General features: G+C 33.2%; 1 protein-coding gene across 1 annotated transcript in view; it reads right to left on the bottom strand.

The window, feature by feature from the left end:
- Positions 1-3,651, bottom strand: part of LOC111051333 — an 8,474-nt gene extending 4,823 nt beyond the window's left edge. The window contains exon 1 of the mRNA XM_022337828.2: positions 3,202-3,651. The gene's annotated coding sequence lies outside the window, so the exon portion shown is untranslated. The remainder of the gene's footprint in view (positions 1-3,201) is intronic.
- Between the last annotated feature and the right edge of the window lie 20,317 nt (positions 3,652-23,968).

Here is a 23,968-nt window from a genome sequence, read left to right as displayed (position 1 = left end):
AAAATGACATGGTGAATCATATTAAACTGATGAGTTCTACAATAATATTGAGCAAGAATAATGATGAAAAATGCAAAAGTTAAGATACTACTGTAATATATTCACATGAAACGGTGAAGTTTGGACCTTAAGAAGTCCATTCTCAGAAAGGGTATCAAGGATACCCTCCCCTTCAGCACTTAACCATGAAAACAGAAAGTTGAAAATTCAAACGAAATATTATGTCTAAGCGAAAAAAATGAAGAAAAAAAATATCAATAAGTAAAAACCAAATCATAGAAACGATAAATCATTTAGTTAAATCAATTAACAGAAAAGAGTAAATAATAATAAGGGGAAAAAATAAAGAAAAAGTTAATTCCCAATAATTAGAAAATCAATATGATATAATAATTGGAATAATGAGGGAGTGAAATTTATTATTAGAAAAAAGATTTGTATATTTAAATTCAAAAATAATGTTGATGACAAAGGGAAATTATTGTACAAAAGAGATTAGTTAATGTAAGTAGGCTATCAAGATAATATGATTATGAAAGTTCATGGAGGAATAATAATAATTCTAATTGGGAATTATGAAGGGGAAATTATAATACAAAAAAGAGGGGAAGGGATATAGAATAAGGTTGCTAAAATCCACTCGAGGAAGAGTTAGAATAAGAAACAATCTTAAATGTAGCCTATACACATTTTTATGCTAAATTTACATGAAAGAAATAAGAAAGAGAAAACCCATAATTTTTACTTTGGAGTGGAGGGAAATGATTATAGAGGATAAGAATTAAGGAAGGTTTAATTGAATGTCATGCTGCTCTAGGGTTGGACAGTTTCAGCCATTTTTTCTAAAAGATAATGTATCAATGTACGGGTGAAGCCCGCTCGACTCTCTATGGACCTAATTTGATTTGGGAGTGCATTCCATGCACGACAACCGCTAACAAGGAAGGATTTTGTATAAATAGTTGTTCGATGATTTGGAATTCTTAGAGTATTTTCACCTGTTCTAGTGTGGGAAGCATCAATTCTTCTACCTTCAGATACAAATTTAAAATCGTTTTTAAAATAGATTGGTTCACCATATTTTAAAATGTCCCTAACAAGTTTGATTATACGAAGCATTCTCTGATCAGGTAACTTTAAAGTTGAACTATCAATATGGGCTTGAGTGATTCGTTCATGGCGTTGTAGAGAGTAAACAAACCTGAGGCAATAGTTTTGATAGATAGGAGAGATAATAAGGAATAAAGGTTGGTACGACATCAGTACAACATCAGTACGACACGTCATACGACACCAGTTAAGGTTGTTCGGTAATTTTTTTTTTCATTTAAATTGAATAATCTTTCTATAATATAATTGTCAAGATCATTATAAGAGTGAGAAAAAGTGGCAACTGAAATTTTTAAGTGGTCTAATAAGCGAGTTATGGGTTGTTAAAAGTGCTAACTCCGTTTAAGTCTTTTATCCTGCACAACTTCACTGTGAACATTGTTATACTTATATTTCAATAGTAAACTTACATTCAACTTTCTTTCATTTTTTTTTCTATTCTTGTTATATTTTACTTTCTAGCTATTAAAGTTAATATATTTCTTAATTAAGCTCACGAACGGACTCATGTCTTGTGAGCTTTACATTCTCTTGTACTTTGATGTTTTGTATTTATACATTGAACATGTCAATTTGTTTATTTTCGTAATATTGTACAAGGAATGAATAAATTTGATTTGAATTTGAGTATCAGTACAATATAACTTGAATAAGTTACAGATGGAATTAAATAGAGAATGCATTTATTCAAATGCTAATTAATATTATTATTATTGAACGAAAATCCTAAATTAAATGTTGCAAATCACCCCGAAGACCTCTGCTACTGCAGACATTGACAACAGGGCTAACAGCTAGATGGAAATTCGATGAGAACTACTATCCAAAAATTAGTTGCCAGCCTGGGAATCGAACCCGGTACCTCCCAATTGCCAGTCAGGAATGCTTGCCCTTACACCAAACTGACAATCTCTGGATAGCAGCGCTCATTTTATACGAAGCCATAGCGGCCAACTAGTTACAGATGGAATTAAATAGAGAATGCATTTATTCAAATGCTAATTAATATTATTATTATTGAACGAAAATCCTAAATAAATGCTGCAAATAAATTATTTTTTATATAATATAAATATAAATATAATTGCAGCATTTATTTAGGATTTTCGTTCAATAATAATAATATTAATTAGCATTTGAATAAATGCATTCTCTATTTAATTCCATCTGTAACTAGTTGGCCGCTATGGCTTCGTATAAAATGAGCGCTGCTATCCAGAGATTGTCAGTTTGGTGTAAGGGCAAGCATTCCTGACTGGCAATTGGGAGGTACCGGGTTCGATTCCCGGGCTGGCAACTAATTTTTGGATAGTAGTTCTCATCGAATTTCCATCTAGCTGTTAGCCCTGTTGTCAATGTCTGCAGTAGCAGAGGTCTTCGGGGTGATTTGCAGCATTTATTTAGGATTTTCGTTCAATAATAATAACTTAAATAACATAAATCGATCCCAATCAATTCTAAATAATTAGTCATGTACATTCATCAATTAACACAGCCTTCACCCTGAATTATACTCGAATTATTTCCAATAATAACAGTATAAATTATTGCCATTTAAAATAAAAAACGTTCCAACCTTTTCACCATTGATACAAATAATCAATCAAAACATTTCAAGTTATTCCAAGATGCCTAGATGAACTGAAATCACGAGCAACTGAGACCCTCCCGATGTGAACACGCAGGCACACACACAATGCTGATATTTTTCTGTCACATAGCCAGGTACATTCCACAAATTCCTTGAAAGCATGGCTTCAATCAGAGACGCCATTACTATATACTCTACAACTACAACTGAATCTTCGAATATAACCTCAAAATCTACCATCAAAACATACAAAGTTATTCAATAATACTAAGACTATAAGATCAAAATATTAGTGAAGATCAAAACTTGCATGAATTAATGCGTTTTTTAGAAAACTAGACGTTTTGTAGCGTTTTCTAAATGTAAACGCGTAAACTTACTCCTAAATACAGCTTTGGATAACCTCAAAAGCTACCTTCAAAACATACTCTGTCAATTACTAAGTTATTCAAAAATACTAAGACTATAAAATCAAAACAATAGTAAAGATCAAAACTTACATGAATAAATGCGTTATTCAGAAAACATGGACGTTTTCTAGCGTTTTCTAAACATAAACGCGTACTTTTAAACGCAGTCTGAAAGTTGAAACTGACTGAAGCTGAAATGAAACGCAAAAGCAGAGTTTACGTTTAGACCGGATGCAGGATAACCGGTGTCGATAAACTCGTGACGTGTACAGTATACAGTAAGTTTCACTGAAAACTGTCAACAATTATAAATGAATAGCATCGCTGCTTCACATTTAAACAATGATGACCGGTTGAGGGAGCCTTACAATAGAGCTGGTAATTCCACCGCTCGCTTAATCTTTCTCGCTTCTTCTCATTTGTTTCTGGGTAGCTCTGTCTCTCTCACTCTGGAACACGTGTTGCTCAAAAACCGTCCGTTTGAAACTCGCTATATAGCTGTCTCGCTTCTTCTTAATTGTCTCTGGGTCCTCTGTCTCTCTCTCTCTCCCCCTTGAACACGTGGTTACTCAGAGTCCGTCCGTTTCAAACTCGCTTTGGCTATCTCTCTCTTTTCTATCTCTTACACACACACTCCCCTCCAACTCACTCACTCAATCATTGTCCTCTCTCTCACTGGGTCGTCTATCACACTCTCACTCTCTCTCACTCACTCTCTCTCTAGTTATTCGTTGAATAACTAGCATTATCGTCATTTAATGTAAATTAGTGTATAAACCAGTAAATATTGTAACATACATAAATAAAGAAATCTAATCTAATTCTCTCTAACTGGGTTGTCTATCTCAGTCTACATTTTTCTGATTCTCTCTCCCCTATAGAAAGGTCTACCTTAATATGGCAGTGCAGAAAGATCAAATTAATGGAGAAAGTGGAGAACAACTTTGCCGATCCTCTGTCTTGTCAATGCCTTCTATAGACGGTAGCTGATACAGGTTTATTGATGTAATATTAACTGTTCATTTTCGTTTCAAATAATCAATTATATTTTATTAAGCAAGAAATTAAATTTTTCAAGAATTTCATAATTAATTTTCATTATTAATGTTTCCTAAATTTGGGAGAGAAATAGTACAAGGTATTCTTAGTTTTTCTCTCCCAATCTGTGCTTCATTGTAAAAAAGAATAATAATAATTAATATGGAATATTTTGTTGATTAATTAATAATTCCACATTGTTGAAAGACGATCTGGCAACAGATCAAAGCGAGAAAGAGATAGGGCTATCCGCTTTGTTGAATGATAGACAAGGATAACAATACAATTGCTAATCAATCAGTGCCATTATAACGTTGACATCTATGTTTTGAAGTTTTGTAGCATCTAAATTTAAAAATCTACTTTGTGAAAATAAGAACTTAGAATTTTGTGAGGTGAACAACTACAAGACTCAACCTTTTTGGGACTATGTGTAACCTTATCTAAATTTGGGAGAGGACTAGCACAAGGTTACCTTTTCTTTTTCTCTCGCCCTATCATTTTGATGATGTACTTATTGTATGAATATTAATAAAATAAAATAATTAATAAATAAATGTGACTTGACTGCTGTGACTTGACTGCTGTTACTCTGACTTAAGTCCTGTGATCTGTGTGACCTCCTCACAAGTTCACAAGTGTCCAGTGTGACCAATCAATCACAGTGTCACTGACGAACGCTTTTCCAGCTTTTCCGCCGCTTTCCCAGATCTTTTCCAGCTGCTGACGCTCGATAATAAAATATTCAAACATCATTAATAACTCGGATGTCTTTGCCCGTCTTGTACGTGAAATATGATGATGCACCTCCTCTCTCTCTAATACCTTAAAAGACCTCACTTCAAAAGACTTTACCTTAATAGACGTTGACAGGCTTCTGAAAAAGGTAAAATGTCTGATTGATATTTGTGCGCTTAAAAATCTTGGCTATTATTCACGAATACTCCAGTTACATTATTTTAAAGTAAAGCAGTGTAGGCCTACAATCTAATACATGATTGGTGGAAAAGATCAACTGGTATTTTTAAAAATCTTTTTCACCAATCTTGTATTAGATTCTAGGCCTATACTGCGACGTTGCAATATCGTACGCCGCGGCCTTGTATTAGAGGTGGCTATGGTTGTGGTATGTTGAGAAAATTGTACTGTGTAAGGGAGGCAGAATATCTGTTCTTCTTCTTCTTCTTCTTCTTCTTCTTCTTCTTCTTCTTCTTCTTCTTCTTCTTCTTCTTCTACTTCATCTTCTCTATCTTTCCTCCTCTTCCTCTTCTTCTTCTTCTTCTTCTTCTTCTTCTTCTTCTTCTTCTTCTTCTCTTCTTCTTCTTCTTCTTCTTCTTCTTCTTCTTCTTCTTCTTCTTCTTCTTCTTCTTCTTCTTCTTCTTCTTCTTTTCTTCTTCTTCTTCTTCTTCTTCTTCTTCTTCTTCTTCTTCTTTTCTCTTCTTCTTTCTTCTCTTCTTCTTCTTCTTCTTCTTCTTCTTCTTTTCTCTTCTTCTTCTTCTTCTTCTTCTTCTTCTTCTTCTTCTTCTTCTTCTTCTTCTTCTTCTTCTTCTTCTTCTTCTTCGTCTTCTTCTTCTTCTTCTTCTTTTTCTTCTTCTTATTCTTCATCTTCTCTATCTTTCCTCCTCTTCCTCTTCTTCTTCTTCTTCTTCTTCTTCTTCTTCTTCTTCTTCTTCGTCTTCTTCTTCTTCTTCTTTTTTCTTCTTCTTATTCTTCATCTTCTCTCTCTTCCCTCCTCTTCCTCTTCTTCTTCTTCCTTGTCTTCTTCTTCTTCTTCTTTTTCTTCTTCTTCTTTTTCTTTTTCTTCTTCTTCTTTTTCTTTTCTTCTTCTTCTTATACTTCTTCTTCTTCATCTTCTCTCTCTTTCCTCCTCTTCCTCTTCTTCCACTTCTCCTCCTCATCCACTTCTTCTTCCATCTCCTCCTTCTTGTTCCTCACCTTCTCCTTCTTAACAAGCTCTTCCGACTATGTTAATTATGATGTCAGTTGTCGACTCAACTATTTCGGCTGTCCAGTTTAATTATTATTAGACTAAGATTCACTTTAAACGATCAGTATCAGTTGCATGTGAAGCTTTGGCGTTGATTATTATGTAGGATGCTTACAGTTTTAAGTTAATTTGACTGTACCTAATTTAACCTATAATTTATCGGACAAGGTTAATCAAGATCATCAAATTAAAGTGTTTAGGAACGAATAGTTTTTCAAGGGAACGTCTGTCTGATTTAAGTTGAGTTATACTTACAATGCCATTCAAATTCACACTTCCAAGGTGTGTGTTGATTTGAAGTCTGGACGTTTTAATTTAAAACGTTTGGATGGTTGAGTTTAAGCATAGATATCCACCGCAACATCAACTTCAACACAACATATTCATAAAATTATTATTCTCGTTGTAGGTATTCCAATAGTCCAGACAACGAATGCTCAAAAAAAGTATAGAGGGAAAAGTTTGGAACACAATTTTCGACCACACAGCTCGGATAGTTAGGGGTTAAAAAATATCAAAAGTCCTCACTCCCACGCCCTGTGCTAAGAGGGTTGGGGTGGTATATATCTTCTAGTTCTAGGGGGCCATATCTCTTCTAGTGTTCTATTTGGTTAGTGGGCAGGATATTTTTAATATTCTTTCCGAAGAATGGACATTGATATGTCCAAAGCTCCGCCAATTTATGTAGATGCATAACAATATGATTATTATCTGTAGTTATTTATATTACAAATTGCTTTTTCATATCATATACAGTTCAATAATTATTTTATTAGTCTATATTATGTAAATTCATCTATAATTTTGCTGTATTGTAAGCTATTGTATCCCAGGTAGCACAGAAACGTTGAAATAACGTTAGAAACACGTAATACCTTAACGTTGAAAAGACGTTTAAATTCAACGTTGAAAACACGAGAAAATGTCCGCCGTTTCCACATTATTTTCAACGTTGAATAATAGTTGAAAAAACATTGTAACAACCATTATTTTCAACTATAAATAGACGTTGAAAGCACGTCGTGACAACCATTATTTTCAACCATAAATAGACGTTGAAAGCACGTTGTGACAACCATTATTTTCAACTATAAATAGACGTTGAATTAGCCATACTTTTGAACCGGTACCTTATCAATTACATGGCAATATTTCTAAAATCATTTGAAAAGAGATGAAAATACGAAATCATATTTCATTTATTTACATATGATTTCATGTAACAGAAATATTACCCTGCAATGCGGTACATTGGTAAGTTGACATTAAAAACACACAATAAAAACCATATTCATCTCTTTTCTGTATAGGGCTACTTTTTATAGAAATAGAAAGGAAAATAAAAATCTCAGTATCCTTTTTGAATTATTTAATCACTATTATTAATCATTATTTAAATGATTCAAAAGGATACTGAGATTTTTATTTTTCTTTCTATTTCCATATTACTTCAATTTTGATCCACAAAAATAGTATGATGAAGGTTGTTTAAAGAACTAATGGTTACAACCAAATTACCATGGTAATTTAATATACTCTGCCAAGCTCAAAAACATTTTATGTCTGTAAGAAACATAAATTAAAACCCTATTATTTCAGGAATTCAGCAGTTGTTTAAAAATCTTGAATTTTTAGTATGATAATTTTATCTGTGATGAGCAAAAATAGCTCAATTCTTTCTAGCAAATAATATAGATCATCTAAATTTTTACTTGACATTTATGCCAGGTTTAAACTATGCCAATTGGCAAAACAATAATAATTGTCAATTAGTTTTTAATAATAATAATAATAATATTTATTTGAGATACATAGCACAAGGATAATATCCCATAATTGCTCTCTTAACACATCAAGAAACAATTTAAAAGATTTACAATATTAAAGAATGAAAAGTATTACTTTATTTAGCTATGCCTAGATGATGGTTCTAGATTAAATTCAATTGATACTTTACACCAGCTATAATTTCAGAAGACAATATTATTGTCTTGTCAATTGGCATCGTATAAACCTGCCTACATTTTAGTTTTAGGTATGATGATAGTTTGTGATTTATGCAATAGAGAAACAAATATTTTATTACAGTGTTTCAATAGAAAGGGACTTTCAAATAACTTTCCACTTTCATTTCATAATACTTTTTAATTACCGACGAAATTAGATTGTTTTTTTCTCCACTGAAATACTCTGACTGTCCCATATTTTAGCCAATCCTTAATAGCGTCTTCAATTTGGGTCTCAATGCCCACAGTCGACCCACAAGATTTTTTGATAGAATCTGAAACATAAGGTAATATAAATTTTAATAAGAAATTCTATAATATGAAGGCAGATGAAATTTTGCCACCACATAGGAGTTATATTTGATACAGATGTTGCATGGTTAAAAGGGAATTGCTTTTAACAACAAGTACAGAAATTTTTCTCAAGTGCACATCTAATAATGTGCGAGATGATGACTGTTTTTTAGATAAAAATAGTCCATTACTATACAATAGTCAGACGAGAAAGTCACGCCAGCTGTTCGTTCAAACATTCAAAAGAACTAAGAATAAAGTAAGAATATTGGGTTTCCAAATTTTGTAGCATAGACGAATTTTAACTTGAAATACTCCTCTTTCATTAGGCCTATAGAATAAACAAATAAGGCTCTATATAAAATTTATTTTTTAGATTTATGAGTAAAATTTAATAGTTACTGTAGTTACATACTTAGTTTTATGAAAAAACAGTTGTATCCCGATATTTCAACCATTTTTTATTGGCCTACTAAATTTTGTAAACCTAGACCAAAAGTTTAAAATCACAATGAAATTAATCAAAATATCCTTGACATATATGGGTTTAAACATGCATAAATTAATGAAAATTTAATTTTAAAATGAACAAGTTTAAGCTAAATTTCGTCACCATGGAATGACGATATTTGGAAAATGTTAATATTTATGAGCTGAACTCCGGACACCCGTTTTCAATTTCTTGGATCACCGAGTTAATTACTGAACTTGTTAAAGCAATCACTTTGATGTTAAGTGATTTATATTTATTAAGTTCAGTGTTATTATATTAAGTTCGATGGAATTTCTCAACACAAGCAGTCCTGTGACAAAAACAATACATAGATAGCATAATGAAAATATTTGTGGAGGAATCAAAGTAATAGTAATTTATTTGGAAGTTAAGTAGTAGGCTACATGTAAAATACTTAAAACCAAGCTTATTGTATTATATTAATTTTTAATAATTATATTAAATTAGAGCCCTCTAATTTAAAGCATAATATAACTTACCTAACCCTAACCTCAAATGTAAACATAATTAATATGTTCAACACACAATATTTGTTTTGAAGTTTAGACAATAAATCACCAAACAATCTCATCTTTTAAATAGGAATAATAAATTAAATAAACTTACCAAGTCAAGTGGAATAGGTAGACTCTTCTAAAAGAGTTCACAGCTTTCATCAACGTGATGAGAATTCAAACAAGAAATGGCGTTGATCAGTCGATCGTCGTTGATAGATCCGTTTTTGTGTAAGGACTACTGTAGCGCTGTGAGTGGTGGAATTGGAAGCTCGTTTTCAACGTGTTTTCAACGATAGATCAACCGTTGAAAACAACGTTGCATTTAAAACGTTGAAAAATTCAACCGCTAACGGTTATTCAACCTCAACAACCAAATTTCAACGTTGGAAACACGTAGGTGTGCTACCTGGGATATAAGTGTATAAGCCAGTATATATTGTAATCTACATAAATAAAGTACTCAATCAATCAATCAATCAATGTATGAGCTCTCAAATGTGTCACATTTTGAAGAAAAACCCTTCCGGCTCAGATTTTTTAATCTTCTTGGCCTTATATCTTTTCAACGAATGATTGAAGAAAATAGGTGCTAATCATGAACTCATAGAGCATCATATTCTCTTCAATTTCATTATTTCACGCATCTCCCTACGATTGTTGCAGGCCTTATAGTGTATAGTGTTGAGTGTGAAATAATTCAGTTTAACAACAATAGATCAATTGACAGGGAAATTTAAAGGGAAAATTTGGAAGACAATATTCGACTTCACAGCTTTGTTTGGACTAGTTAGATGGTAATCATATCAAAAGTCCTCATCCTACCCCTTGTGATTGTGGGATGAGGGTGGTTCAAAAGTTGCGATGCCTCAATGAAATCTTTGAAGAAATTATAATAATTGCTAATTATTTACAATATTATTACCAAAAATACAAGATGAAGAGCATGAGATAACAAATTAATTGACATTGACATTGTGTGAATTGTTGGAGGTCAACGAAAATAGTAGCAAAGGTCAGGTAAACAATGTGTTGACATGGTGAACGTGTAAACTAATATTCATCCAGCTAGCCTATATTAGCTTTGACATGTTGTTCTCTCTTCACATCTTCTTCTTCTTCTTCTTCTTCTTCTTCTTCTTCTTCTTCTCTTCTTCAAACTTCATTGTTTCAATTTTTCTGGGAAGATGGTGTAAGAAAGCGATACAGGAGTTTAAGTAAGAAGAAAAAGCAGAAGATGGCGATGGTGGAGGAGGAGGAGTAACAGTAGAAGGAAAAGTAGCATATGGAGAGGAATAAGAAGAAGAGAAGTAGGAGGAGAAGGTGTAGGAGAAGAACGAGAAGTAGAATACTTTGCTATATTTCATGAGAACGATGTGATGCTTGTTCACTCACTTGAAAATGACGTTAGAAGTCGGAAATTGTGGTGAGAGATAAAAATAATAGTGCTGAAGACAGGGTACTTTATTTCCAGTTGCGATGTGGTACTCATTCATTCAAATATGAGGAGACTAGATGAGAAAGAGTTACAGAGATTCAGATTCCTTTATTCATGTGTTTAACAAAACAAAATTCAACATACGTCTAGCGTTATAAATAAATACTAGTAACAATAAAATAATATGATGAATCATATTCAATTTAAGAGTTCTACAATAATATTGAGCAAGAAAAATGACGAAGTATGCAAAAGTTAAGGTACTACTGTAATGTTTTCACATGAGATGGTGAAGTTTACACCTTAAAAAGTCCATTCTCAGAGAGTGTATCGAGGAAACCCTCCCATTCAGCACTTTACCCTGGAGAGAGATTGATTGATTGATTGATTGATTGAGTACTTTATTTATGTAGATTACAATATATACTGGCTTATACACTTATGTACAATAGCTTACAATACAGCAAAATTATAGATGAATTTACATAATATAGACTAAAAAAAATTATTTTAACTGTATATGATATGAAAAAGCAATTTGTAATAAATGACTATAGATAATAATCATATTGTTATGCATCTACATAAATTGGCGGAGCTTTGGACATATCAATGTTCATTCTTCGGAAAGGATATTAAAAATATCCTCCCCACTCTCACTAGAGAGAGAGAGAGAGAGAGAGAGAGAGAGGAGAGAGAGAGAGAGAGAGAGACAGAGAGAGAGGATGGGAGACTTGAAAATGCAACGAAAACTAATCTACAACATGGAAAACTTTTTCCCAAAGTTTTTCCTCCTGAAAATTTTCTCCTTTCATGTCGGAGATTATGAATGACACGCGTCTCTTATCTTCTGATTTCAAGAGAAAAATATGTACCTTAAAGCCATTGAACACAAAATCAAAAAGCCATCGTTTTTCAACGTTCGTTTTGATTAATCAAGAAAGAAGAAGAGGTAAACTTTCCACTTCAATAAAGAAGATTTTTGAGAGTAAATATCAGTGATGATCATTATATTCTTGTTAGCTAAGAGAAGAGAGGGGGGAGAGGATGGGAGAGAGAGGGAGAGAAATAGATAGAGAAAGATGAGAAAAAGTAAAGTGGAAACAAAAACTCAAGAACATCAATATATCACAACATTAATTGACTCAAGTCGACGGTTTGGCATTTCTCCTTATGTTTAAATGTTTATATGTTGCGCATTTACGGCGAAACGCGGTAATAGATTTTCATGAAATTTGACAGGTTATGTTCCTTTTTTAATTGCGCGTCGACGTATATATAAGGTTTTTGGAAATTTTGCATTTCAAGGATAGGATATAGGAAAAATGAGCCTCCTTCATACGCCAATATTAGAGTAAAAATCAGACTATAGAATTATTCATCATGAATCAGCTGACAAGTTATTACACAGATGTGTGGAGAAGCCAGTCTATTGCTGTATTTCCATAAGGTCTATAGTTTCAATCAGGTACTTGTGGATGAGAATACTACGTGAGGTCTACTGTTCACAGAACTACTAGTATTTAACAAAACAGATTTGGGTAATGTAGCCTTTCCATCAATCAAAACTCTATGCCTATTGAAGCTCTTTTCAATATGACTGACTATTATTTATATTGATATTCTATATTATGGACTAACAGGTAACCCGTCCTCCGCAGAAGTCTTGTTGAGAACTTGACAAACTGAAAACTTGACCTACTGAAATCTTATAGAATAAAAGATAAGCCTATAACCACCCTCGGTAAATTAAGAATCAATTTGCAAAATTTCAAGTTAATCAGTTGAGTAGTTCAGACGTGATGATGCGTCATTCGTGAATTTCCTGTCCCGTACGTGTATAAGCCAATTATTCTCTCCTTCATTATATATCTTTTATTTATTTATTTATAAAATACTATAATCATAATACAATATTATGACATTGGAGGAAAAACTAGGCTAAGCCTGTACTATTTCTCTCCAAAAATTTTGATGAAATGTTAATGTTGTCCAAAAGAAAAGGTTATATAGTCACACACTGCTTCGTCACTTGATTTTCGGTCCAGAAATGATGATTTAAAATTTTGAATTTTGAAGGTTGATTTTATACTCTAAATGAATCACAATAAATTAAAAACTTTAGAAATATTGCACTTATTTAAAAAACTTGAATACAAAATCAAAAACCTACTCACTATTTGTTATTCACAGCTCTAAAATACCTATTTAGACTGTCATATATCATATATTTATTTATTATTTATTTATTTGCAATACAAATGAAACTAATGTAATAACATTGGTAGATAAAATAATAAGGTAGTCCTTGTGCTATTTTTCTTCCAAATTTGTAGGAGACACATTTGTTTAGTGTTAACAAATATTTGATTTACTATTGAATATTGGATATAGAAATCTTGAAGCCTCGGTAAAATAAGAATTTATATGCGAAAATTTGAAGTTAATCAGTCCAGTAGTTCAGACGTGATGATGCGCCACTCGTGGATTTTCTACCACGTACATGTATAAGCCTATTCTTTCCCCTAGGCCTATTATAAATTTTTATTATAGATAAATACCAGAAAATCACTTTACAACAAAACTTTCCAGAGAGATAAATCTCTCAAGTGACAAAATATCATCAATTGAAAACAAATTAACAAGTAGTTCTGTGAACAGTAGACCTCACGCAGTATTCTCATCCACAAGTACCTGATTGAAACTATAGAACTTGTGGAAATACAGCAATAGACTGGCTTCTCCACATATCTGTGGAAACACTTGTCAGCTGATTTATGATGAATAATTCTATAGTCTGATTTTTACTCCAATATTGGCGTATGAAGGAGGCTCCTTTTATATTATCCTTGAAATGTAAAATTTCCAAAAACCTTGTATATACGTCGACGCGTAATAATTAAAAAAGGAACATACCTGTCAAATTTCATGAAAATCTATTACCGCGTTTCACCGTAAATGCGCAACATATAAACATTCAAACATTAAGAGAAATGCCAAACCGTCGACTTGAATCTTAGACCTCACTTCGCTCGGTCAATTGAATTCACAATTCAAATCAACTCCATCTTGGTTCTCAACGATTGAAATTAATGTACACCGAATGTGTCAAATTGTTACATAAATTTTCTATAAAAAAAATAGATGACTGGAGAATCTCGTCCAATAACATTACTGAACGTGTCAAATTGTTTGAAAATCTTGCTTTGAAATAGTTATTTGTGCAACTAGTGCGCAAAGTGACAGTTTGCTGCACCGAAAGAAACGTTCACGCCCGAGCCGTAGGCGAGGGCGGAATGGTTTCTTGAGTGCAGCAGAGGAACTTTGCGCACGTATTCACATTAAGTTTTTCCTACAGTTACCATTGAATATGAAAAGTGGGTAATTATGGGTGAAATGCCTGAAATGCATCAATGTTTTTCTGTGTAATTTTATTATTATAAAACCTTAATTTATTGTCAAATTGAATAAAAATGTTGTCCTTGGTTATAATATCTAATTAATAATTAGCGCGTTGTGCTTGGTTGCACCTCTGCTCACTATAGCAGCCACAGCAGTCACTGTTACCAACTTCATTTTGATTTTGCTGCACTGTTGCTCCATATAACCTACTAAGTATTTTGCGTTGCCATGTTGCAAATCTGGAGTGCAGAAAAATTTTTCCCGCACTAGAGCGGAAAAGTGATTCTTTGCGTTCTGCAATCAGTGCAGCAATGGCCAATTTTCATCGTAACTGTAGGAAAAAAAATAGATGACTGGAGAATCTGATCCAATACCATTAGGATAACTCCTAATGGCGTCGGATATCTCCTAACGACAGGGAGAATCTATACCGAGTGATTCAGAAAGAGCTTCACAACTTTGAAAATTCATATAAATCTTATTAAACAAGGTACAGAGCTGGTTTTGATGTTGTTTTGAAGGAGAAAACTTCAAGATTTTTTACCTGAAGATGTTCAAAGTGACTATAGAACCTATTATCTTGTGCGGCACTTTAGATGCATTTACTCGATCGGGCTATTATTTAGCTGGGAAGAGGGCTTGGAGAGGGTGATTTGCATTGTGAAAACTCTTAAATTTCCCACAAATAGAACAGTTATCGCCTCCTCGTGCTTGAAAACCACATTTTTTCGATCCTTTGACGTCATTGCAGCCCATCAACTGCATTGGAATCTCTTGTTTTTCAGAAAACGTTTGTTCTAAAGTTCACTTCGCTAAGTGTTATGGTGTGGTCCACGTTATAATGGCAGTGTTTGATTAGCATCCGTATTTCAATCCTTGTCTATCAGTCATCAAAGTGTATAGCGCTATCTCTGTCTCGCTTTGCTCTGTTAACAGATCGTTTTTTTAACAATGTAGAATTAATAAACATGATATTTCATCTTAATCATGAAAATTCATTATGACATTATTGGAAAATATAATTTCTTGCATAATAGAATATGATTGATTACTTTGAACGAGAATGAACAGTTAATATTACATCAATCAGCTACCGTCCATAGAAGGCATTGACAAGACAGAGGATCGGCAACGTTTTTCTACTATCTTTCTCCACTGCCATTATAACATGGATCTCACTATTGTATCTATATATCTATATTTATATAAAAGCGAAATGGCACTCACTCACTGACTGACTGACTGACTCACTCACTCACTCATTCGCAGAACTAAAAATCTACCGAACCAAAAACGTTCAAATTTGGTAGGTATGTTCAGTTGGCCCTTTAGAGGCGCACTAAGAAATCTTTTGGCAATATTTTAACTCTAAGGTTGGTTTTTAAAAGGGTTTAAAGTTCGTCTTTTAGCATGTATATTCTTCTTATTCCAATCTCTTAATTATAATTGAAAAATGTCCATACCATATGTTAATATAGAACTACGAGTATAATCTAGAGAGAGTACCTCTTCGAAATAGTTGTTAACTGGCAACTAAATTAATAATTTTGTCAGGTTGGCATTAAGTTGAGTTGACTTTGTTAGGTTGGCACCAAGTTGAAGATTGAAATGCATTTATCGCGGAAAAATTGATTGGGCATCTGGCTAAACGGATATGACGAGCGAAGCGAGCCTGACGGCTATTAAAAAATGATCTTAAGAATATGTAAGTTTCTCTGGTTTAAGTAGGGAAGCAGAAGAAGAAGAAGAAGAAGAAGAAGAAGAAGAAGAAAAAAGAAGAGAAGAGAAGAAGAAGAGAAGAAGAAGAAGAAGAAGAAGAAGAAGAGAAGAAGAAGAAGAAGAAGAAGAAGAATAAGTGGAAGAAGAAGAAGAAGAAGAAGAAGAAGAAGATTGAGAAGAATAAATTGATGTTATTTATGCAAATCACTGACGGCTCAACGTGAAACCTGAAGATTAGCTTCGAGCGATAAGCTTTTAATCGATTGTTGGCTGAGAGAAAAAAATAAACTTGATCTTAAAACAAGTAGACAATAGTTTTGATTATACACGTGAATATGGAGGCTTGTTTGAAGAGCTGTTGACTTCGTTTCAAGGACAAATTTCAGGCTGAAAAATACTGGTGTTTGGCTGAAAACAACAAAAAGTGAACTTTGAAATAAGCCTGTCGGAATTAGCTTCCTTTTCTGGCCATGGAGAATAGTTTTAAAGTGTTTCCTGTCTGGTTTTAGATAAAAATATGCTTCCTTCAATCTACAATATTAACGTCATGGAAATTCAATTTTGGTCAGTTTTTAGGAATTATACAGACTGTATCAATTAATTCAAGAGGATATGCTTGTTTTTGATCCCAAATCATTCTATGATGATCTGTTAATCATAGAGAAACAATAGCATAAGTAAGATATCCCATGGTATATAGGGAATTTATGTCGCAACTTTAACTGTTATCTCTTTTGGTAGAGAGTTAGTGGGGAGTATATTTTTAATATTCTTTCCGAAGAATGGACATTGATATGTCCAAAGCCCCGCCAATTTATGTACATGCATAACATGAATATAACATCTATAGTTATTATATTACAAATTACTTTTTCATATCATATTCAGTTCAATAATTATTTTCTTAGTCTATATTATGTAAATTCATCTATAACTTTGCTGTATTGTAAGCTATTGTATATAAGTGTATAAGCAAGTATATATTGTAATCTACATAAATAAAGTACTCAATCAATCAATCAATCAATCGATTACTGTCGATTATTGTCAATTTTTACTGTTTTGTTGGGGTGAGAGTGTATGAACGGCACAATTTGAGAGACTACCAGCGTCACACAGCTGCATAGGAAAGAACTACGTGAACTATCGGCTTGGGATGACAGTAAAAGTTGCGACATAAACGCCCTATACCATGGGATATCTACTTATGCTATCGTTTCTCTATGGTGTTAATCGCATGGAAGAATAAATAAATAGAAAAACATAAATGGCACGGTTATTCTGCCTAGAAATATTCTATTGTTGCTGTTAACTTTAGCTGAGTTCATTCATTAATCAAATGAGATTGTTTTCATTCGGTTAAGAATGAAAAAATGATGTAATAATGTAAAATTTGTCTTCTATGTTTGGTTTTGGAGCATTTAAAGATTAAAAATCCACTCTGTGAAAATAATTGGGAACTGAAAATTTTGTGAAGTAAACAACTACAAGACTTGAGGGTGGGCAAAGGCTAAAAATAAACTTTCTACTCGTGATATTTTTTGAAATTTTTCGATTTGTATATCATCAAGCTATCAAAGTGAAAATTCTTTCTCAGGAAAACATTTTTTCACATCATTACTTTTTGAGATATGAGCGCCTGAAGTCTGAATCTTTGGGACAGAACATTTCAAATTTGGTAGGATATAAATCCAAGAGATTTAGAGGATGGATTCTTCATGGTATTGTTGATCTAGTAAGACAAAAATTTTCTGAAAATATCAATTTTTGAAAAAAGTTATCCAATTTACCAAAATTAACTCAACTGAAAGTTATTTTTGGTTATTTTTAGTAAATTGTATAACTATCTTGAAATTTCATATTTTCAGAAAATTCTTGTTTTACTACATCAACAATATACCATGGAAAATCTATCCTCTGAATTTCATGGATTTATCTCTTACCGAATTTAAAATGTTCTGTCCCAAAAATTCAAGCTTTATATCAAAAGTAACTCATATCTCAAAAAGTAAAGATCAGAAAAAAATGTTTACTGAGAAAACATTTTCATTTTGATAACTTGATGATATACAAATCGAAAAACTTTGAAAAATATAACGAGTAGAAAGTTTATAGTCCTATTTGGGACTATGTGTAACCTCATCCCAAATTGGGAGAGGAAAAGCACAAGGTTACCTTATTTTTTCTCTCCCTATCATTGATGTACTCTTATTGTATGAATCAATAGAGAATGATAATGAAATCAAATTACATACAATGTATCAAAAAACTGATAAATATAATACAATTCCTTATCAATCAATATATTTAATTCAGATTTCGGTTTAATTATTGTTATCTCAACTAATTGTTACTAGTAATTTATTCCTCTACCTCCGTTCTTTTTGAAGCTTCCATAGAAAATACTCATTGGGAAAGAATAAAATCGATTATTCATCGATTGCATTATATTGACAAACACTGCAGTATAAATAATATTATGTGGAAAACGTTATTAATATTTCAATGATTGTTGATACTAATTTTTACTTTCCTTGCCCTATTACCATAGGTAAGGAACGTATTGCTTAGAAAAAAAATTAATTGTACCCCAATTTCTAAATTTCTATACGTTTCAAGGTCCAAAAAAGTTCTATCCTGAGTCCAAAAAAAATGGTTTTTGGGTATTGGTCTGTATGTGTGTGTGTGTGTGTGTGTGGTGTGGTGGTGTTGTGTGTGTGGTGTGTGTGGTGTGTGTGTGTGTGTGTGGTGGGGTGTGTGTGTGTGTGTGGTGTGTGTGTGTGTGTGTGTGTGTGGTGTGTGTTGTGTGTGTGTGTGTGTGTGTGTGTGGTGTGGTGTGTGTGTGTGTGTGTGTGTACGCGATATCTCATCTCCAATTAACGGAATGACTTGAAATTTTGAACTTAAGGTCCTTACACTATAAAAATCCGACACGAACAATTTCGATCAAATGCGATTCAATGGCGAAAATGTTGTCAAAAACAGGGTTTTTTGCGATTTCCTCAAAAACGGCTCCAACAATTTTGATAAAATTTATACCTAAAAATAGTTGATAAGCTCTATCAACTGCCAAGTCCCATATCTGTAAAAATTTCAGGATCTCCGCCCTATCTATGCAAAGTTTGATTTTAGATTCCCAATTATCAGTCTTCATAAACAATTTAAAAAGGAAGTTTCATATCGAAGAGATTGAGCATAAAAATCTCTACAATTAATGCCAAGTAACATTCTCATCTAAAATTGAAAATAAGCTCGAAATTCGAGAAAATAAGATTATTCAATTGCAAACTGTTGGCAACTGTTGATTCTATTAAATGATTCACTGTGAAGAGATAGCAGACTTCGTATGTCTGCAGCGCTATTGTCCGGTCAACAGCTGGCTCAGATCTTAGAATATTAGTAGACTTGAGATGCGCGTGAACACTAACCTCAGTTGATCAATTTTCATAACGGCAAGGAAAGTTGTGTGAGTGCGCCACACCAGATTTTTGAAGAAATATTACGTAACCATCAACTATGAAATAAGACAAGAAAATCATCCAAATACCGCATTAATCCAGCTAGAATCAAGTTTTGTATTTCAGTAAGGGGGATTATTATATTGGTATTCTTTTGAAGTATATTTAAAATTGAATAGCGGTGCAATAAGATTATTCTTTTAAAGTTGAGTTTAACTCATATCTGTGCTTAAAATGCACTCAGCTGTCATACAATTCAAATGTAAGAAAAAAGAGAATTTCATTGTAATCAAGTTTTTGTTCCGGATTTGTGAGTTTTTTGCACTAAACTTGAGTTAAATCCAATGTCGAGGCTTCAAAGCAAGTTTGTTATTTGTTTGGATTTTAACAAAAAAAGGGGTCAACCAATCACAGAGCTGCTTCTATTGGATGTGGTTTTGCTGCGGGTGAACTTGCATTTTGAGGAGGAGGAGGAGGTGGAGGAGGGGGGGAGGAGGAGGAGGAGGTGGAGGAGGTGGAGGAGGAGAAGGAAGAAAAGTTTGAGGAGAAGAAGGGGGACGAGAAGAATAAGAAGGTGAAAATGAAGTGGAGAAGGAGGAGGAGGAGGCAGAGATGGAAGCGGAAGAGAAGAAAGAAGAAGAGGAAAGAGAGAAATGGAGGAGGAGGAGGAGGAGGAGGATGATGAGATGAAAGAGAAGAAGGTGGAGGTAATATTGAAGAAGTAGTTGAAGGAGTAGGGTGAGGAGGAGGAGGGAGAGAAGGATTGGGTGGAGCAGAAGGAAGTAAAAGAGGGGAGGAGGAAGCTGGGGAGGAGGTGAAAGCTGAGAAGGGGGAGGAGGAGAAGCAGAAGGAAGAAAAAGAGGGGAAGAGGAAGAAGGAGGAAGAGGAGGAAGCTGAGAAGGAGGAGAAAGAGGAAGAGGAGGAGTAGTAGAATGAAGAAGAAGAGTAGGAAGAGGAAGAAAGAGGAGGAGGAGGAGGAAGCTGAGGAGAAGGAGAAGGAGGAGGAGAAGCAGAGGGAAGAAGAGGAGGAAGAGATAGAAAGAGGAGGAATCTGAGGAGGAGGAGGAGGAGGAGCAGGACGAGGAGGAGAAGGAGAAGAAGGAGGAGAAGAATGGGAAGGAGAAGAATAAGAAAGTGGAGGTAGAGTTGAAGCAGGATAGAAGAGATTATAAGAAACAATGGCGAGAAGGAGAATAAGAAGTTTGAGGCCCGGTTGCACGAAAGCCGGTTAAATTTTAATAGTGATTGAATTCACGAAAACCAATCAGAGAAGGCTTTTTCAAAAAGAAGGCTTCTTTGATTGGTTCTCGTAGATTAATTATAATTAAAATTTGATCGGCTCTTGTGTAACCGGCACTGAATCTTCTATGAAATGAGATAGTGGGAACATGAAAAAGACGAAGCTAAAAATGAAGAGGATGAGAAGAAAATGGTGGAGAAATATGGATGTTTTGGAGGAGAAAGTAGAGAAATGAGAAGGAGGTGAAGCAGAAGAAGAAAGAGGAGGCGGAAGTGAAATTGAAAGAGGAAAGAGATTAGGAGGACGAAGAGGAGGATCTTGAAGGAGAGGACAATGAGATAGGATAAAAATTGATTGATTGATTGAGTACTTTATTTATGTAGATTACAATATATACTGGCTTATACACTCATATGTACAATAGCTTACAATACAGCAAAATTATAGATGAATTTACATAATATAGACTAAGAAAATAATTATTGAACTGTATATGATATGAAAAAGCAATTTGTAATATAATAACTATAGATAATTAAATTGTTATGCATCTACATAAATTGACGGAGCTTTGGACATATCAATGTCCATTCTTCGGAAAGAATATTAAAAATATCCTCCCCACTAACTCTCTACCAAAATGAGAAAGAGTTTAAGAGAGAGAGAAATAAAAGAACGGGAAGAAGAAAGTGAGAGATAGAAAGATAAAAGGACATTAAGGCAACACGGCAATAGATTAATTTAATCTATTAATTTAATTTAATTTGTTAATTTATCCATTTATTCATATTTATTGACAACTAGCAGGTAACCCGTGCTCCGCAAGGGTACACTTTAAAACTTGACAAACTGAAAACTTGACGTAATGATATCTTGAAGATTTTATAATAGGCCTATAACCATCCTCGGTAAATCAAGAATCTATATGCAAAATTTCAAGTTAATCAGTTGAGTAGTTGAGACGTGATGATGAGTCATTCGTGAATTTCCTATCCCGTACGTGTATAAGCCAATTCTTTCCTTCATTATCCTATTATATTAAGCGAGAAATTTCTGTATTTCTGTTTATATTTTTATAGTTTCATATCTGGTTATCTGGTTATTTTTATATCTGGTTATTTATGTTCAACGGATCTCGAAAACGGCTCTAACGATTCTCACGAAATTCGGAACATAGTAGGTTTATTATATAAAAATTCGATTGCACTAAGGGCCGTTTGCACAGTATAGATTGCTAAATTCGATTAAGTTAATCGAGTTTAAGTTAATCTGAAAGTTTAGACTTGAATCGGTTTTCTCAGTGCATTTACTAATCCAGTTTAAGTTAAACTAGTTTAGCGTTAAGTTGGTAATAGAATGTCATCGTTTATAATATCAGGAAGGCTGATATTTACAGGAAATTTGTTATTTGTTTACAAACCATCAGTAAATTAAGGTTATGTAGCTACTATTTTAGTATTTTCTTGTTTTTGTTCAAAACAAAATTCACAGAGCTGTTAGTAAGCTGTACGGTTATAAAAGTTTGAAAAGCGATCAAGAAATTCTTTAAAAACTTATGTTTAGTTGGCACCAGAAAATATATTTTAGAATGTAAGATAAAAAAGTTATTTTTCTACGCTTGAATTTACTATGGTCCTTCTCGTTTATTAGAAATCTCTCGAAAGCTATATATCTCAGTTAAGTGTTATTAAAAACTTGTTTTCTAATCGAAGACCACTGTTAAAAATTGTCTCAATTTCTATCAAGTTGTTTATTCAATTAAAATATTAAATTGGCAGTTTCTGTACTCAAGCAAAACCGTTAAAAAAATTCTCTATCCCAGAAATTTAGATTATTTGTTTTTTGCCCAATTTTTCTCAGTTTCAAAATTTCTCCGCAGTCATCTTTATCAGTCGCATTGAAAACTTCTATCAATTACTCTATTACAATTATATTTACATTCTAATAATGATTCACTATAACCTAAATAAATAATAATATTATCGTCCACAGAAGCATTTAAAACAACTGTCGAAAAATAATTTACCATCAGCTGTTTCCCCATCAAATCTTTACAGATTTCAAGTTAATCCAAATTATTTGGTTTAAACCTCCTGCTTTGAAGGTTTAAACTTTCCCAGAGTTTAAACTCAATACAGAGCTCAAACTGATACTGTGCAAACGGAATTTCAGTTTAAACAAAAAAAAATCCAGATTTGGTTTAAGCATTTGCTTAAACTTACACTGTGCAAACAGCCTTAAGTCTCATCCCTGGGAAATCTTGCTGAAGGACATGAAAAGGGTAACAATTATTCATCCTTGGAAAAACAGATGATAATTCCGTCGTCTGTCGAAACAGAAGATACGTCGTGTGTGAGAGAGACAGAATTATTACCAGCTGTGTAATCAATCAGCGAGAAATTTTAATCGACTTTATCAAAATAATCTGATTTGTTGACATGATAATCATTCAAAACAAGAGTATATCATAAGTTTCAAAGTTATTCATTATTTGATAATTTTAAGTGATTAGTGAGTGTTACCTTGTTATTCAATTTGGCAAATAATCTGAATTAGAACTGTTTGTTTTGAAATTTTTGGACTGAAAATTGAACCTGAGTTCAAGTGTATGGAATATAACCTACTTTCTGGACTATTTATAGTGTATAAATCAAAATTCGGGGAAGAAACAGTTTTGGGCTGTGCCTGTTAGTACTTCCCCAATCATTTTAAAGAATTGTGTTCTGTTTATTAATCTATATATATAAATAAAAACGTTCAAATTTGGTAGGTATGTTCAGTTGGCCCTTTAGAGGCGCACTAAGAATTCTATTGGCAATATTTTAACTCTAAGGGTGGTTTGTAAGAGTTTAAAGTTCGTCTTTCAGCATTTATGTTCTTCTTATTATCTTAATTTATAATTGAAAAATGTCCATACCATATGTTAATATAGAACTATAATCTAGAGAGAGTACCTCTTCGAAACAGTTGTTAACTGGTAACTAAATTGATAATTTTGTCAGGTTGGCATTAAGTTGAGTTAACTTTGTTAGGTTGGTACCAAGTTGAAGATTGAAATGCATTTATCGCGGAAAAATTGATTGGGCACTGCTACTTTAATCAGAGCTATTCCTGGGAATATTACATTACTAGCCGTCAGGCTCGCTTCGCTTGCCATATCCGTTTAGCCAGACGTTTAGTCTGGACCCCCGCCTGGATCGTCCTAACGTATGATAAAAATGCTCAAATGTAAACTGCAGGCGAGCGAAGCGAGCCTTCTGATCTCAT

The sequence above is a fragment of the Nilaparvata lugens genome, chromosome 7, assembly GCF_014356525.2.
Source record: "Nilaparvata lugens isolate BPH chromosome 7, ASM1435652v1, whole genome shotgun sequence".
NCBI classification, from domain to species: Eukaryota; Metazoa; Arthropoda; class Insecta; order Hemiptera; family Delphacidae; genus Nilaparvata; species Nilaparvata lugens.
The sequence above is the reverse complement of the archived record's forward strand: the minus strand, read 5'-3'. Positions and strand labels throughout refer to the sequence as shown.